At 37.0% G+C, this 18,637-nt stretch overlaps 1 long non-coding RNA gene across 1 annotated transcript; it reads left to right on the top strand.

Annotated features, from left to right (window-relative positions):
* Window positions 1-9,937: 9,937 nt before the first annotated feature.
* On the top strand, window positions 9,938-18,416 carry LOC148511562 (uncharacterized). The gene is made up of 4 exons (XR_015868720.1): window positions 9,938-10,201; window positions 10,345-10,459; window positions 10,603-10,728; window positions 16,199-18,416. It is a non-coding gene; the product is annotated as an uncharacterized LOC148511562 (long non-coding RNA).
* Window positions 18,417-18,637: the final 221 nt, after the last annotated feature.

Genomic DNA, 18,637 nt, shown 5'->3' with positions numbered 1-18,637 from the left:
GAACTCAGAGATGATTTTACATTGTGTGTTGTTGCATTTAAGTAATATTGCTAAAAATAGAATTAAGTGTATTGAGATACTGTAATAATTTTAGACTGTGGACTGATCACCCACAGCTCAGGTTAGAAGAAAAAGTTATTTAGAGCTTATGTGTTTAATATTTGTGTAGTGAAGACTATATGAATTATGAATATATGATTTGTGGAGATGTGCCTGTATTTCGTTAGACAGACGTGTCCCAAGAGGTGTTATAGACTGTAAAAATCATTGCTAGTATTTGCTTGGAGAAAGACAAGACAGTTTATCCTGACTATGTGTGTGTGTGTTCTATGATGAGTAGTGTTAAAACAACAAGAGATGATAAATTGTATTTTCCGTTATATGGAACATGTACTAAGAGTTTAACTAGGGTAGAATACATAATAATAAAATAAATAAGATAAATGACAACTACATCTCTTTTAAAAAGTGTAGTGTAAAGTATGAATTTGTAATGTTAACATAATTGGTATAAGTAATCTAAATTGAATGCAGACATCAGCCCGCGCGCATGCGTAAATCATGTCCTTAAACGCTACACTTTCTTAAACAAATACACGATACATAAGTACTGCAGGCTGCAGCTGTTGCTGCTATTTGTATGATTGTGTCTGTAATGTTTAAAAACATTCTTAAAATCCTTAAAATAGTGTTACAGATGCTGAATTTATTGATCAGACAGATAAAATACATACTACATTTGTAAATATACACTGTCACAGTATCTGCGTCATTAGAAACTACGGCTTACATGGTTAAATAGAAGAATCAAGGAGAGAGAATATGCAGGCTGAATTTATGCTATTGTTGCCAATAGAAAAAAATGCTTAGAAGTTCAGAATGTTCCCAGACCAAAGACAGTATTTGCAAAAGCAAAAGAACTGTAAATGCTTAGAGATTTGTTACATTGTCATTTACATTGTCATTGTTACTTAAACTGATAGAGAAAGTTTGGAAACAGCTAATTTTTAGAAGTGTGATTTATGACATAAATAGTGTTGATATTACTGACCATAACCAATGGTCAATGTTATGTTAGACCAATAAGGAGACTATTGTAATAGTCAATGCTGGAAATAATGAGTGCATGTATTACAGTTTTTGCAGTGTCTTGCATAAGATATGGTCAAATTTTGGCTATGTTTTTTAGATGTATGTAACAGGATTCAGAGACAGATTGAATGTGGGGAACAAAATACTGTTCAGAGTCAAGGATGACACCTAGGCAGCGAGCTTGTGGGGTGGGATTGATTGTTGAATTGTCAACAGTGATAGATATATCAGGTTGGTAAGTACTATTGGCCGGTGAAAATATAATTAATTCTGTTTTGGATATATTAAGTTTGAGGTGGCGAGATGACATCCAAGATGAAATGGCAGAGAGACTTTCAGTGACATGGACCAGCACAGATGGTGACAATTCTGGGGAGGATAGGAATATTTCAGTATCGTCCGCATACAGATGATACTGAAAACCAAAAGAGGTAATTAGTTTGCCAAGAGAGGTGGTATAGATTGAGAAAAGCAGAGGACCTAATACTGAGCCTTGTTGTACTCCCACTGATAGAGATAGGGAAGTGGAGGTAGAATCAGAAAAGCGAACAGTGTAAGAGCGATTAAATAGGACGGAAATTTAAGAGAGAGTTAGGGTCAGAATTTTGTTTTTTCAAAATGGTACTGATCACTGCATGCTTGAACAGTGATTGAAAGATACTAGTACAGAAAGAGAGGATACAGATTTTAGTTAAGTGTGGAATGAGCACAGGAGACAGAGATTTACTGATTTGTGAGGGCATAGGATCAAGAGGAGAGGTAGTAGAGTAGGAGGATGAGAAGAGTGTAGATACTTCATCTTCATTAGTGGAGTCAAATGATGAGAACATGCCACTGGGTTAAGGTAGGGAATTACGTAATAGAGTAACAATTTAATATCTAGAGTAGGATGAACAATCCTTTAACATAATTGTTAACTTTAAAACGGCTTAAGAGAAACATATTGCAGGAAAAAAAAAACTTATGACGATTCAGATAAAACACCTAAGAAAAAAAATCAGTTGAAAGTGAACTAAAAGTAGATTAGGGACAGAAATATGATCCTATATACTTCCTATGTACAGAGCAGGATTGTAAACTTTTATCCATTTAAATGTAACTGTAATATTTAATTGTTTTACTTGTTTGAATATTTTCAGAGTGATAAACTGTCCATCTGTGTACTTAGGGCCTGATTCAGAGCTGCTCGCTCTGACAGAGTGCTCGCTCTGAATCAGGGCCGGGCTTTTTTTTTTTTTGGTGACTACCCACAGCTATAGCGAGCGGCCATGATGATGGTCGCGATGGACTCAAGACCATCGCGACCATGGGGCTTGCAACGAGACCCTTGTGGTAGGGTCTCATTGCCGCAAGCCCCAGAGAGCTTTCGGCTCTAACAGAGCCGGAAGCTCTCCACTGACATCACTTGTGATGTCAGTGAGGCCGCCTCCAAATGGCAAGCATTCCCTCGGGGACGCCTTTCTTTGGGCAGCCCCCCGGCCCGCCCACCAAAGGGGGCGAGCTGTCACTCAACATCGACAGCTCGCCCCCTTTGGTGCGAGACCCAGAGAGACGGATTGCTCGTCGCTAGCCGGGTCTCGTGCATGCGCACGACAGAGCCATCTCCGTCGTGCGCATGCGCAGTGGGCCACCATCGACCCGGTTGCGAGAACTCAGCGCTTGCGACCGGGTCTGACTCAGGCCCTTACTACAATAAATATACAAAGAAAATTCTCCTTGCGCTCCACATTCTATACTGCTGCCCACAGGACAAAAAAGTGGAGGCTTCACACTCCACAAAAACACACAATTCTATTACATCAAAAATTGTCCCGTACTGGCGCAAATATAGTTTCCCACAGTACATTCCTTTAGAATTGGTTTCCCAATTATTAATAATTCCGATGAGTGCTGTGTTTTCTCTTTAACCAGTGACTTCAACTCCCGATATTGATGCACTCAAAAAGAAGAAGAAATACCTCAATAGTGTAATATTGCCAGAAAAAGTATACACTATTTATTAACAAATTGCACTCACATCAAGAAAAGACATTAAAAGCATATCACCACAAATTGGTCAAAGTTTGGAGGTCCAAATCGTCCATTGGTTTCTCAGATGTTAAAAGGACCAAGGACTGGATACCGGATACCACCAACAATAAGAACTTCCACCACTGCTTAACGCGTTTCGGACAAAGTCCTTCATCAGAAGCATGATGGTAATTAAACAATGGGCCCTTTTTATACCCCTATATTGTTAGAGTCCTCCTATGAAAGGGCCTTTCTATTTCCCGCTTTTAGCGCCAATCACTCCGCATCCGGAAGTTATGTAAACATCGGCGCACCGGAAGTGACGTTGGTTATAAAGAAAACAGCGGGTCTTATTCAGGACACTTCCGCGTTTCACCTTGCGTTCCAGCTGGCGTTAGTGGGCAACTGTTCTTTTATAGACTTCCGCGTTCCACCTTGCGTTTCAGCTGCCATTTTAGATCAAAAATTCCTTCATACATAAGGCTTCAGCGTTTCACCTCGCGTTCCAATCGGCCATTTTCATGCTGGTATTAGAGGATAATAGTTCTATACTCTACTTCCGCATTCCACCTTTACTTCCAGCGGACATTTTAAATCGAAGTTCTCTCAAAGGGATACACAAACATGTGTAAGGAACAAATGGGGGAAATGTGTGACCGTTTCCTTGTAAAAGGCTATGAGGTGGAGAAAGTAGAAAAAGCACGAGAGAAAGTAAATGATTTGGAAAGAAAGAGTCTGTTACAAGAAAATAAGAATGTTACTAAAAATCCCAATAATCATGAATGGTCCTTCCTTAGTAACTATAATTCCCAATTCAAGGAAATTGAAGGTATCTTTAAGAAACATTGGAAAATTTTAAAAAATGATCCAGTGATAGGAAAAATAGTACCTGAAAAACCTGCTTTTATTTATAGGAAAGCCCCATCAATTAAAGATCAATTAGTGAGGAGCTCAATGGAACCTTATAAAAGGACTAGTATTAGAAGTCAGGGCTTTCATAGATGTGGCCTCTGTGTTATGTGTCGAAAGGTCAAAGGGATCAGTAAAATGAAAGATTTTGAAACCAATGGGATTAAATATGATATCAAAGAATTTATAACATGTAATTCAAAAAATGTTATTTATGGGTTAAAATGTGAATGCGGTTTAATCTATGTTGGAAAAACCAGCAGAAATTTGAAAACCCGACTTGCTGAACATACATATAATATCAAAAAAGGGTTGGAAACGCATACAGTCTCAGCACATTTTAAAAATAAACATAATTCAGATATAAGTGGCCTAAAGGCATTTTGGGGTATTGAAATGGTCCTCCCATCCTGGTGTAGTAAAGACTTAGAAGTCAGATTAGCACAGAAAGAGATGCGGTGGATTCATAAACTAAAAACCTTAACACCTCATGGCCTGAATGGCGAGTTTGAAATTAAATGGTTTCTATAATTATGACTTTTTTGTATATTTATGCTGATCCCCATATTTTCTCTTTTTAATTATTATATGCTGCTATGGATCAAAAATGTTTTTATCATGTTTTTATTATGTCTAAGTATATTTTTTAATATATCTAAGTATATTTTATGTTTGTGTATCCCTTTGAGAGAACTTCGATTTAAAATGTCCGCTGGAAGTAAAGGTGGAACGCGGAAATAGAGTATAGAACTATTATCCTCTAATACCAGCATGAAAATGGCCGATTGGAACGTGAGGTGAAACGCTGAAGCCTTATGTATGAAGGAATTTTTGATCTAAAATGGCCGCTGAAACGCAAGGTGGAACGTGGAAGTCTATAATAGAACAGTTGCCCGCTAATGCCGGCTGGAACGCAAGGTGAAACGCGGAAGTGTCCTGAATAAGACCCGCTGTTTTCTTTATAACCAACGTCACTTCCGGTGCGCCGATGTTTACATAACTTCCGGACACGGAGTGATTGGCGCTAAAAGCGGGAAATAGAAAGGCTCTTTTCATAGGAGGACTCTAACAATATAGGGGTATAAAAAGGGCCCATTGTTTAATTACCATCATGCTTCTGATGAAGGACTTTGTCCGAAACGCGTTAAGCAGTGGTGGAAGTTCTTATTCTTGGTGGTATCCGGTATCCAGTCCTTGGTCCTTTTAACATCTGGGCAACCAATGGACGATTTGGACCTCCAAACTTTGACCAATTTGTGGTGATATGCTTTTAATGTCTTTTCTTGATGTGAGTGCAATTTGTTAATAAATAGTGTATACTTTTTCTGGCAATATTACACTATTGTGGTATTTCTTCTTCTTTTTGAGTGCATCAATATCGGGAGTTGAAGTCACTGGTTAAAGAGAAAACACAGCACTCATCGGAATTATTAATAATTGGGAAACCAATTCTAAAGGAAAGTACTGTGGGAAACTATATTTGCGCCAGTACGGGACAATTTCAGGCCCTTACTACGTCAGTGTTTGTAACCACTCTCTCTGTATACCCCTCCCAGATCCAGCAGCAAGACTGATGAAAAAAAAAACAACTTTTGTTTCAAGTGAATAAGATACTCAAACTCTCTCAAGGCATGAGATTGTGCTGTATTCTTGCATCATAAGGTTTCTTTTGTACCTGAGCCAAGGGTACTGATAAAAGAAGGTTATGAAATATATTTTTTAATAGAATCACAGTATCTACATAGTGTCTTAAAAAGAAAGGGGTATTGTTCCAAAAATGTCAGAAACAGTTTACAATATTTGAAGAATAATCTGCAATATATTTTGTTCTTACAGATGACTCAGTCCTAATCTAACAGTGATCTGCTGCTATATTCTAATTTGTTTCAGACTTCAGTAAAAAAATACTAAACAATTTTGTTTTTTTTGCAGAAGCAAATTACAAAGTTTAATGGGACAAAATCAACTGTATACTGATAATTTTAAATAGACAGGACATTGTTTTTCAGCATCTTGAAGACATTTATTCAGATATTCAGACATTTGTTCAGATATTTAATAATGCTCAACTTAAACATGTTCCTACAGCCAGATTTTCTCGATGGGAAATCACAGATGTCATATTTGATATGTGCTACATTGATCTTCTTTATCTTCATCAGGAGGGGATATGGTTGATTATGGATGGTGAGGAAAAAGGAAGACAATGAACATGTTTGCAATAATGAAATATAAAAATATTTTTCAATAATGGAAACTTCAGCAATGTCTGTTGAAGTTTCATTAGATAATCCTGACTGGGTTCTCTTTACCAATGATAGCTGTTACAGACAGATACATGATAATGTTTTTTGTTGGTGACAGGATATGCAGTAGCTACCACACTCAACGTAGTTAGCTGAATGTAATGTACAGCATTGATTAGAGCAATTGGAAGCATAGGGGTTACTGCATAGCTTAGGGAACTCTCATTTTACATGCACAAACAGTTAAAGAACTGATATGTTTACCAAAAATAAATTGCAGTAATTAAGTGTCAGGCATATACTAGACTGATATTATTTCCATGGGTAATATATTAGCTCATAGGGTAGTATGAGTGGTAATTTTTAAGTACATATGATAAGCCAGGTATAGACACTCAGTTGATGTTGATTAAGGATATCACTTTTGACCAATTGAGACAATATGAGGGAAATACTTCTCACAATGAGGTCAATGTTTGGAAATTAAAGCATTTTTATAAAAAAAAAAGAAGAGAATATGGTATTTGAGTGGAATTAAAAATATTACCAGCCCTTGCAGAAGGTGTTCATGGGTTAGTACATTTAAGAGCAGACAATATGAATCGCATTGTACAATCTTACTGGTGTGATCGAGCCAGAGATAAAGAGCTAATGTGAAAGATATGTAATTGGGTTGATAAACAAAGTAGAGAAAATAGTACCTACTTAAACATTTTCCAAGTATTACAGATACTGATAATTGATTTTATTCAGTTACCAAAGAAAAAAAGGATTAAAGTATGTTCTTGTCATGGTTTCACGGTGTTTTAAAGTATTTTTTTACACGTTTTTAAATATTGCGGAGTTTATTGAATTTACAGCTCCGAGATGCTAAGAGAAAAGATTTTGGAGGAATTTGTATGTAAGGTATAGTTTACTTACTGTAAGTGTTATTTAAAGTAACAGGGGAACTCATGTTACAGGGGAAGTTTTTCAAATAAGCGAAATGATGGGAATAGAATCAAAGTTATATATTGTCAAATTACATTTAATGGTGTTATAAAAAATAGGCTAGTTAAACTTACAATGGAGGCAGGAATGGCATTGTCTGAAGGCCTACATTTGGTGCTTCATAGTATTAGAATAACACCTGAGCCTTATCTCAATCTCCTTTTTAACTGTTTTTTTGGACTACAATCAAGATGTGTTACTAAAGCAAAGACTGATTTGAAATTACAACATGAATTGACTGTTCAATAATTTATACAATTGTCTAAGCAGCTACAAGAAGAAGACTTTCGGGAAAGCTCAACGGGATATTCAACCAACACCAGCATTTGGTCCAGCAGATGAAATGCAGTCTAAAGACTATGATGTTATGATGAGAAGTTTTGTTACATTCTGGTTCCCTTACAGATCAATGGGATGGTCCTTGGCAAGGCAAAGTAATGCTGACAACAGATCCAGCTATAAAGGTTGCTGAGAAGGACACCTGGATCCACGGCCTTCATTGAAAAAGGTCAGAGAGATCCAAGCTTAAAGGGGACTAAAGTCTCAGACTCGAGTGCTGATATAGAGACTGAGATATAAATACTGAGCTATAAAGACTGAGATATAAAGACTAAGTTGCATATATGAGAATTCTTCAATCAAGATGGAGATGATTGCTTACAATAAACTATGATATAGAGGGGAATTCAATTAGGTGCGAATGGCTGTCGAATGTGATTTTGTCAAAATTTTCGCCAGCGAATAACGATTCGCCTAATTCAATTTAACTAGTGAATGATGTGAAAATCTAAAATTCGCCTAAAATACCAATCTATGCACTTTTGAATTGTGAAAGTTGAATGTTGCTATTCAATTACAAATATGCTTTTATCATTCACCAAAAAAAAAGCAAATTTTGCCGTGAATTCGCAAAAAACTGTCCGCACCTCTTGGGGGTGAGAGTTTTAATTCAAATGGTTTAAAATTACATATTTATCAGGTAAATTAAGTGTGTTACAGCAAATAAGTTTCCCAAGCATTATTTGTTTTAAATGGTGTTGATTATATATTATTTTAATGATATGTTGGCTTATTACAATAATGGTTCAGTCCATTACAGTTGGTTCATTCCAAAGTTAGAAATAGACCAGTTTGTATTTTTTAATCACTCTTTCCAGCAGCAGCATCAGCAGCAGCAGGTGGAGGAGCAGGAGAGAGAAGTATTACCTGTCAAGGAACTACGCACCTGAATCTGGAGAAGAAGGAAGAAGACACATGACACAGATAATAGTATCCTTATAATTTGATTGATTATTATCATTTAAAAATTTCCATTTTTTAAAATGGAGTGCTTTCCGGCTCAAGTGTGGGAATTCATGTTTGCAGCATGTGTTCAAGCGAGTAGGCTGCAAATTAGGGTGCAGATGAGTATTGCAGCCACTCCTGATGAATCAGCTGTGAATGTGGGTGTTTCTGAAGGTGCACCTGAAAGTACTCCATCTTCCTCAGGTGTTGCTAGAATCCCAAGGCCACGTCTATATAGACAAAGACGGTTGTTAGATGGGATTCGTGAGGATGAGGTGATAAAATTTTATCGCCTCTCCTCTGCTGCCATTTGCCAGCTGTATGATCTGCTGGAGAAGGATCTTTAACCATGTGTTCCTATCAACAGAGCAGTTCCAGGCTTGGCAAAACTGCTAGCCACACTCCATCTTTTGGCATTGGGATCATTCCAACCGACCCTGGCGATAATTGCTGGCTTTTCACAAGCCACTTTTTCTCGCTGTTTGTCACAGGTCCTTCTGGCAATGCGGAAACATGTTTCTGAGTTTGTACATTTTCCTCAGACAGAACATGAATGGAATGCTGTGAAGGCGGGTTTTTTTTTGCTGTGGGACGAATCCCTAATGTTTTGGGTGCAATAGATTGCACCCATATTGCTCTCATGGCCCCCCGCCAAATGGAAGAGATTTTTCTAAATTGAAAATCTTTCCATTCTCTAAATGTACAAATGATTTGTGATTCAAAAATGCATTTCATGCAGGTGTTTGCTGGCATGCCAGGGGCTTCTCATGATTCCTTTATTTTGCAGCAATCTAGCCTCTATGAGATGTTTCAACAACAACAGATGCATCATGGATGGCTGATTGGTAAGTAAATTATTTAATTATCTTTTTTTATTTTTTTTTTATTTAAAATTTTTAAAATATATATTTATTTTATTTTAGGCGATCAAGGATATGTAAGTTTTCCCTGGCTGCTAACTCCACTAGCTAATCCTGACACCCCTGCAAAACACAGGTTTCAGGCAGCTCACATTAGGACTAGGGGAGTGATAGAATGCTCCTTTGGTCTGCTTAAAACCCGCTTTTGTTGTCTTGATAGGTCAGGGGGTGTGTTGCTGTATTCGCCAACAAAGGTTTGCAATATAATTATTGCTTGTACAATTTTACATAATATTTGTATTGCAAACCGTTTGGAGGCCAAGATTGATCCATTGATCAGTCTCGATTCTGACCTGTCTCCTGCAGTGGTTGATGATGCTGGCCTTGGGCAAAGCACTCGACGTGATCTGATAGCAGCATTTTTTTAATGTAAGTTTGTAGAACATTTATTAATTGATGTTAAACCCAATTCCCAGATTTGTTTTTCATGTTTTTTTTATTTTCCTTTCAATAGAACATCAACCTTGAATCACCAATCATTCAAGTTTTGGCCTCTACTGGAACAGTTAAGTATTCCTAAAGTTTAAACACCATTTTAGATAAGTGTTACATGTTTTGCAAGTGTTTTGGTCAAGTTGGATCACTTTTTCAATGTTATATGTTTGTTTTTTATAGTACTAGTTGTCTAGTTCTTATTTTTCAGTGTAATCATTAGTTGTTCTTCCTGCATACTCAAATCCCTTAACCTCCTGGATCTCCTATGGACAGCTGAGCAGTGGGGCAATGTGCTAGCCATCCCCAAAAAAGCTTGTAAGTATCAGCAAACCTCATTGCTGGTGTCATGTAACCTGTGTCTTTCCCTCCCCTCCTGATTCTTAACATAATCCTGGAGCAGAGCTGACATCTTGAAAACCTGCACATGTTAATCACCTTTCTTCTTTTCTCCCTCTTAGGGCAATGGACCGGACCTTTTTTGGACAACTAGGATGCAGATTAGCCCCATCCTCCTGGATTTCCTATGGACAGCTGAGCAGCGGAGCGATGTGCTAGCCACCCCCAAAAAAGCTTGTAAGTATCAGCAAACCTCATTGCTGGTGTCATGTAACCTGTGTCTTTCCCTTCCCTCCTGATTCTTAACTTATCCCTGGAGCAGAGCTGACAGCTTGAAAACCTGCACATGTTAATCACCTTCCTTCTTTTCTCCCCCTTAGGGCAATGGACCGAACCTTTTTTGGACAACCAGGATGCAGATTAGCCCCATCCTCCTTGATCTCCTATGGACAGCTGAGCAGCGGGGCGATGTGCTAGCCATCCCCAAAAAACCTTATAAGTTACTTGTAAGTAACCAATTTTGAAATGATTTAAAATAAAACCAATGTAAGAACATTAATTTTTATTTTTTTCAAAAATCTGTTTTAAACAGAAATGTTTTATACTGGGAATGTTTTTTTAACAATAATTTCTTGGCCATTTATATTTAAATTGTTTTTTAGTTTAATGTTTTATTTTTAAACATGTCAAACTTTTTACAGTGATTTTTTTTCTTGCATTTAAGTAAACAACTTTGCCATCTTCTTTTTAACTGGAACATTTGAAACCTATAAGACAAGGAAAAATTATAAGATTTAAAACAAATAATTTTTCAAACCTCATAAACTCTAATTTAACTCCTATTAAGATTATTTCACTGTCGAAGTAGTAAATGTTTAAAATGAACTTGCTAATTAAATTGAAAGAAAATATCATATATACATGGGTGCCAATCAGCTGAATGATCTTTTATAATAAAAATAAACGTAAGCGTTGTCCTTCCATGATTAATAATGTTCTATATTTATTGTTGAATTTAAATTATGTTCAACAAATATCTTACACCTATTTCCGCAACACATTTGATTTCCAAAAGGTATTTGCCAACCTAACCGCCCTCTCTAACTGTCCCTTAGGGGTGCCTAACCCTAACCTCCCCCTGGGTATAAATCCAAAAGTAGCGGGGTGGGGTCCTTAGCAATTATGCATGCGCCTAGAACCAATCCAGCCTGACAGGTCTCAGGCTGCTTCCCCACTGGCTCTCATGTCAAAACTGCCCATTATGCAGTGCCCCCTGTATTTGTGCCCTTTATACAGTGCCCCCTGTAGTTTTCCCGTTTATGCATTGCCCCCTGTAGTTTAGCTTTGTGCTTTAGCAATGCCCCCTTGCTGTAGTGGTGTCCTTTGTAGTGCCCCCAGACTGGCCCCTTATGCAGTGCCCCCAGGCTTAAATAGTGCCCCTTAGACAGTGCCCCCAGACTGGTCCTGTCCCCAGCCCAACACTTACCTTTACTTGCTCGTCGCTTGTGCTCCCACTGCCACTGCCTCACTCTGACTGGATCTAGCTAGGTCCAGCAGGTGCACGGGGCAGGTTCTTGATGTCGTGAGTGACATCACCCGTGCAGTGCATCACTGGGAACGCTAGCCTCTGAAGTGATCGGAGGCATCTTTAACCTCTGGTCACTTCAGTGGCCAGCCTTCTACAGCAGTGGTTGGCGGGGGAAAGTGCCAGGCAGTAGGCTGTTTCTGCCGGGCGAGGCGTCCGGCAGAAAACAACCTGAGGAGAACACTGCCTTGCCGGGATTAGACGGTCGGGAAGGCGGCGGTTGGGATTCCCTCTGTCGGCTACCCTACTGCATCCCCATATGTTCTATGTCCCATATGTCCAATAATTAAGATAATCAGTTATTTAAATAAATATACATGCAAACAGTAATTTCTTTTTTAAACATGGATTTTTACCCGTTTAATTAATGCTAATAAACTGATTTTTAAATATATACCTTAAATCCAAATTAGGCAAAAGGCATCATAGCGGGGATTACTTTGGATTCAACAATCAATTCATTTTTCGGGAGGAGACATCTCCGTATTATGGAGTCATTAAGTGCGGGAGTTTTCAACAATGAACCTGACTGAATTTGATTTGGAATATTGGTTAGGCTTTGAACTGGGTTTAGAATATTCGGTTGACCAACAACGTGGTCTAATCTGTTGGATGGAAATAATTCACAATGAGTTTGGGAGAAATAATCCTGCCTCATGACTGGTGTTCTCAATAATGAGCTTGAAAAATTAGGAACATAACTACTTATTGGTGTGTTTTGATGGACAATCTGCTCCTCCATTAAGAATTTTATTCCAGATGACATAACTAATAAAACAGAAGACAGAACCTCTTGTTGTTTTGAAATTTTCTCAAAGGTCTTTGACATTTTGGAAAGTTCACTATTCATTGCACTTGCTACTTGTAGGGATTCTCTATGATGCTGATCTATTTGTATACGTGCGGCATGGAATTCTTCATGATGTACTCGACTAATGCTTTTCAAAGCATCTTTAACCTGGATTAATGCTTCAATTATAACTTGTAAATCACCCTCAACTCGGAGACGATGATCTTCTTGTTGATCATTCATAGACTTTGCAAAATCTGTGATTGCATCAAATGGCGTATTAACCTGTGTTTGTTCAGCCGGTGCTTGTGGTCTATCTGCAGGGGTAGACCTTACCATTAGATTTCTAAAAGCTTTTGCCAAGATTTTAAAAGCAAGAATAGATCCTAGAAAAAGTAAACTATATTAAATGAAAATTTCTCAAAATGTACCTAATTTACCTAACATTCATAAATAACTAACTACCTGGAGTAACAGATGCTGGTGAAAAAGTCAAGGATCCCACTTCAATCTCCAATATCTTTTTAGAAATATAAATTAAAATTTTTAATGTAAAACACATTTATTAGCATAGTGCAATTTTCAACATTCAACCTTCACATACCAGGTGAAATATCTCCAACATCTCCAACATCAGGAATCTGTGGAGTTATAGGTCTTTGTTCATCTGTTTGCATAATAATATTTTTTTAAATTGTTGAAATAAAAAAGGTTTAACATTAACAAAATTTAAATAAAATAATATAAAAAAATAATAAAAAAACATACTTTCTGGTGCTGTAGCATTGGCCTTGAATATCTCTGAATCACTATTCTCCAGATCTATAATGTTTTAAATTTTTTAGAAAATAGTTAAAAATTGTAGCTAACATATATATAAAAAAACTAAATAATTAATACACTTACATGGTGACGATATTGGAAATGCTCAAAAAGATTTTCCGGGGAGTCAACTTCAACTTGCAATTCCTGACCTATGAATATTAATTGTATTTGTTCAAAGTAAAGTATACTTTACCTGAGCATACCCATTACAATTTTATACATAAGTTGTCTTTTTTCATTATTTGGTTCAGTGGAGGAATTTATATTTTCTCCAGTTTGAATGACTTCAGGCATTGAAATGGGTAAAGATGAAATAGCCACTTGGGGCAAAGATTCATTTGCTAGTGTCACTACAGGATTATCGTTTAAAACCCTTTTCAATCCTTTGTGAGATGAAGTTTTTCCAGCTGGAGTTGTTTCTTTTTGGGAGGCTTGAGAAGTTGTATTTTTACCTTTTTAAAAAAAAAATAATTATAATCTGTTCATGACCAATACATATTTTATTTATACTGTCCAATAAACATACCTGCTATTACTCTTTTCGGACCTCCAGAAACATTCCCTGTAGATGTGGTGGCTCATGTGAATCATCTTGCATCTGGATCTGTGTTTGTTTATGCAATGTTTGGACAACTGCCCCCCCAAAAAAATAAAAGTATATTTAAATACATATCTTCAAAAAATAAACTGATATAAATATATATACACAAGCTTCAATACTTTCCAATGGAATGGTTGATTGGTTTGTTGTATCAATACTTCCAAGTACTCCCTCAACCAGGAATGGAGAAAGATGTTTCCTTAATTTCTCTTCCCAAACATTAAAGATTATATTTAATGGTGGCCCACCACCAGTTCCACGTTGGTGATTTTAAATTTTTAATAACTAAAAGGAAAAGAGGGAAGGGGATTTCATCGCACAGACAAAATAAAAAAAATATAACATGTATATAAATATATATACATAAATAACCACTGTTCCTATAGTAATGTGACTAATCCTTAAAAAAAGAATGCACTAAGGTGGTGGCGGTGATCACTTGAGTTGATATGATTGGTAAAGAGAGGGGAAAGAGAAAAAACTCTGTGTGGTGAGCACTCTTTCAAGATAAATATAAATGTTAAGACATAACTTTTAATAAATCAATTAATAATGATCGAGTACCATTGGTACATAACAAAACTGGATACACATCAATGAAAAAAGAACATAAATCTAATTGACAAATATATGACAAAACAAAGACAAATACAGATGAAAAACATTAAAGCATGATGATGAAAGTACCGATATAATGTGGTACATCAATCAATAAATCACTTACTGCAGCTTTATCCAAATTAAAGTTGTGCTACATTAATACAAGGCGAAATATATAAGAAAATATTTATCATATCATATAGCAAACTGCAAGGGCACTTAATGTAATAAATTACAAATTTGCTTGAGCAAGTCAGTGGATGTTTAATTTGAAAAATTTTACCTGATCTAGGATGGGTGAATTTGTCACCTGTTTCTAAAAAGCTGCACGTCGAGCAACCCGTGCATCTATAATTGCCTGGCTTGCGAGTAAGGAAAAGAATAGGCTGGTCTATTGAAAAATGACTAATGTCATTATGTACCACCCTATCTCTAATGTTTCTCCCCAGTTTGAAGGACGGCGGGATAGAGCATCCCATCACTGACGGGATCTTTTTTATCAGTGGCTACTATTGGCCACATAGCCTTAGCCGTTTGCATAAGGGGTTTGCTATCATCCGTATACATTTGTGTCCAAACTATGTTGTTCTCTAATTTCTTTGGTGAAACGGGTGTCAGTGCATCTTTACGGCTAACCGTCAGAGCACGGTCTCTAGCCTTGATAAGAGAGGTGCAGTGGTAACCCCTCGACAGGAATTTTAACATCATTTTGTGAATTTGAAATCTAACATCATCAGGATCACTGCAAATCCTTACTACCCTTAGGAATTGGGAAAAAGGCAGGCCATATTTAAGTGACTTAGGATGTTGACTGTCACTTGCTAGCAGGGTGTTCCTGACGGTATCTTTATAGTACATGGATGTTTCCATAATACCATCATGTGTGAGATGGATAGAGACATCCAGAAAGTGGGCCGAGGTATAGCTACTTTCAGCTGTCAATTTAATATATATATATAAAGTCCCAACAAATAACTGGATGGCACTCAGAGAATCTCATACAAAGTGGTATATTCAAATATGCCACTGGGCAACATTTCGAGGTGTAACCCTCTTTTTCAAGCCTACAGCATAGCCACAAATTTCACCCCCATTTCAAATGCACAACAACATTCACCACACAAAGAAGTGTCCAAAATCTGGCACCTACCTGGCCACTGCAATTACCACCACACCATGCAGGACTAGGATCAGCCATTTGACCTTATAAACAGTGCTACATTAGAATACAATAATAGGAAAAGCCATTTGACCATATGACCTGTGCAGCATAATACAGGATTAGGATCAGCCCTAGTTACACCACTGAATATATCTATCTAGCTAACTAACACACATCACACATGTGGCTCCCAGCAAAACAGACAGACAATATAACCCAAAACAAACAAAAAAAACTATTGCTTTCCCATTGCAAAAACAAACAAACAAACAAAATAAATCAGGATGAACACAACCTTAAACCTGCTAGACACACATAAGTAAATCATATAACATTAGACCAGCAAATAAAATCAGTAACAATCCACTCACCTGTACCTAGAAACCACAGTTTTTTCCTCTTCTCTTTGTCAGGAGGAGGAGGATGGTAATCCTCATCTTCATCTGACGCCGGAGAGCTGGATTGCTGCTGAGTTGACGTCTCCAACTGCAGAGACTGACGCACCTCAAATTCGCTTATATACTGGTGAAGAGAGCTCCAAATTCTTCCTGTGGAGAGAACTGATACAATTCCCGCCCTCGCCAAACATTGTTGATTTTGTATTCAAATTTATGGGAAATTAAATTAGGCTAATTATAAAAAAAAAATTCGCATTTTTAGGAGGCGAACATGGCGAGTAAAATAATTTGTCGAAGGGTACTTGCAATTCACACCTAATTCAATTCCCCTCATAGACTGATGACAAAGAAAACTTACATTTTCTTAGCTGCTTGATGGAAAAAATCATGGTTATTGGAAAATTGAGACTTATTTTTTTTTTATTTTTTTGGAGAGAGGGCGAGCAAGGGTTCATGGTCTGGTTACTACACATCCAGTAGTGTGGATGATGGAGTTAATTCTAATAAGTCCTTTCCTTCCTCTTTTCTAAGCAGGGAAAATGATCGGTGTCAGGAAGCTGATTTATCCCCTATTGAAAAGTGAATTTGTGATTACTGTACTAAACCAGAAGAAAGGTGTATACTAAGGTGTATGGATATTACACAAAAGAATATGCAGTTCTACAAAAATATTCATTGATGGGTTAAGTATTAAATGCTGCTAATAGTTGAATTTGTGCCAGAGCTATTGATGAGTTGAACTATACTGAAATTACTAAGATAATTAATTAAAATAGAAACATGTGAGAATTATGTAATTAAAGTTGTAAAGGAAAAAAAGGGTTACTGATAACTATAACTTGACAAAACCACTAGTAATTGTGTTATTTCCATATGTAAGTTTACACATTCCATTTTGTTTCAATAAGATAGTTTATGAAATGAAGCAGACTACACCTCAGATTTGAATGACTGCAGGAATGTTTACTAGTCCAATACAAGTAGAAAATGTTGAGTCAGAATATTGTAATAAGATTATTACTGTGTACGAACCTTAAATTCCTTGCTATACTGAACAATGTAAGGAAGATTTTAAAAGAGCTGTATGTATAATATGTACAATAGATTTTTACAATGAGCTATTTGATTATACATTGCTAGGGATTAGTTCCAATGCTGTTCCAAATAGTGAGACAGATCATATAGTTCAGACATGTTAGGAATGTTAGTTACTACCATGGTATTTGGGTTTTATGTTCTTTTCTTCTACTAAATAATCTTTAATATATATGTGGAAAGTATGCTTACAAATTATTGCCAATTAATTCAGAAGATATTTACTCTTTAGGCAGACTGATACTACAATTTTATGTTATAACTCATAATAATTTGTGATAAGTTCTTTTGCAGGATGCCAGAAGTTCTAAAAGAGACATAGATCCAGTGAATAAAAATATAGGGCCTGATTCAGAGCTGGACGCAATTAGCGCTCGCTCGTCCAGAAAATAGGGATGGCTATTCAAATGAACCGTTCGCTGTTTGCGGTCTGTTCACGCCTCTAGGTCTGAACGAGCGAACAAAACTTGCGGTCATTTTTTGGGAAACTACGGCCCCTGGCCGCTCGCATCCTACGTCATGTCCGCTATTTATTAGATTAATCGAGTACATCGACCAGGGTATGAGCTGCTCGCTATTCTTGTGGTTGGTTTTTGCTACCACAATTTTGCGAGCAGTTCTGGCTATAAAATAACCCAGTGATGTGGTCAATGACGCTGCTGTTTTAATTATGCACACCCATAAAACGCCCGTTTTGACCTTTAAGCACGCCTGCGATCAGATCTCCACTCCCCATTTTCAAGCACCTTCCCCTGTTACCACCCACATACGCCTCTTTCTGTCACTCAAATTATCAGGCATTTGCTATTTTGCAAGCACATGAATTTCGACCGCACTGACTGGTTCGCGCATGCGTATAACGATCCGTACGCATGCGCTGTTGGGCAAACATCGCTCGGAGCGAACGAGCGGCCGCTTACGAGTGGCTCTGAATCAGGCCCATATTTCCCTGATTGATATTTCAGTGAGACATCATGTTGGGAACACCTTTGCTAACATCCTTACATATGATAATTGGGGATATTTGGATAATCAACATGAAATGATTGAACTGGACAAATTTATTGACAATGATACTGAACTTTATATGATAAGACATTCAGATATGTTGGACATTTATTAAAAATATTCTGGAATGAACTGCTATTACTACATCGCCCATAATTGATTGCTTAATTGTGCAGACTGGAGGATATTGTCTAACTTTTTCTACAAATCTTGGAATTCACTGTTGAAATTATTTGACCAATGATACTACAGATGAAGAAGCCATATCTATAAGGCTTATACTATAAAATAATTATTTCTATGAATACATTATGATAAAGACTCTAAAGTGATTTATGATGGTCATGATTA

Source organism: Taudactylus pleione, unplaced genomic scaffold, assembly GCF_031769625.1.
Source record: "Taudactylus pleione unplaced genomic scaffold, aTauple2 ptg000305l, whole genome shotgun sequence".
Lineage (NCBI taxonomy): Eukaryota > Metazoa > Chordata > Amphibia > Anura > Myobatrachidae > Taudactylus > Taudactylus pleione.
This window is presented reverse-complemented; position numbering and strand designations above follow the sequence as displayed.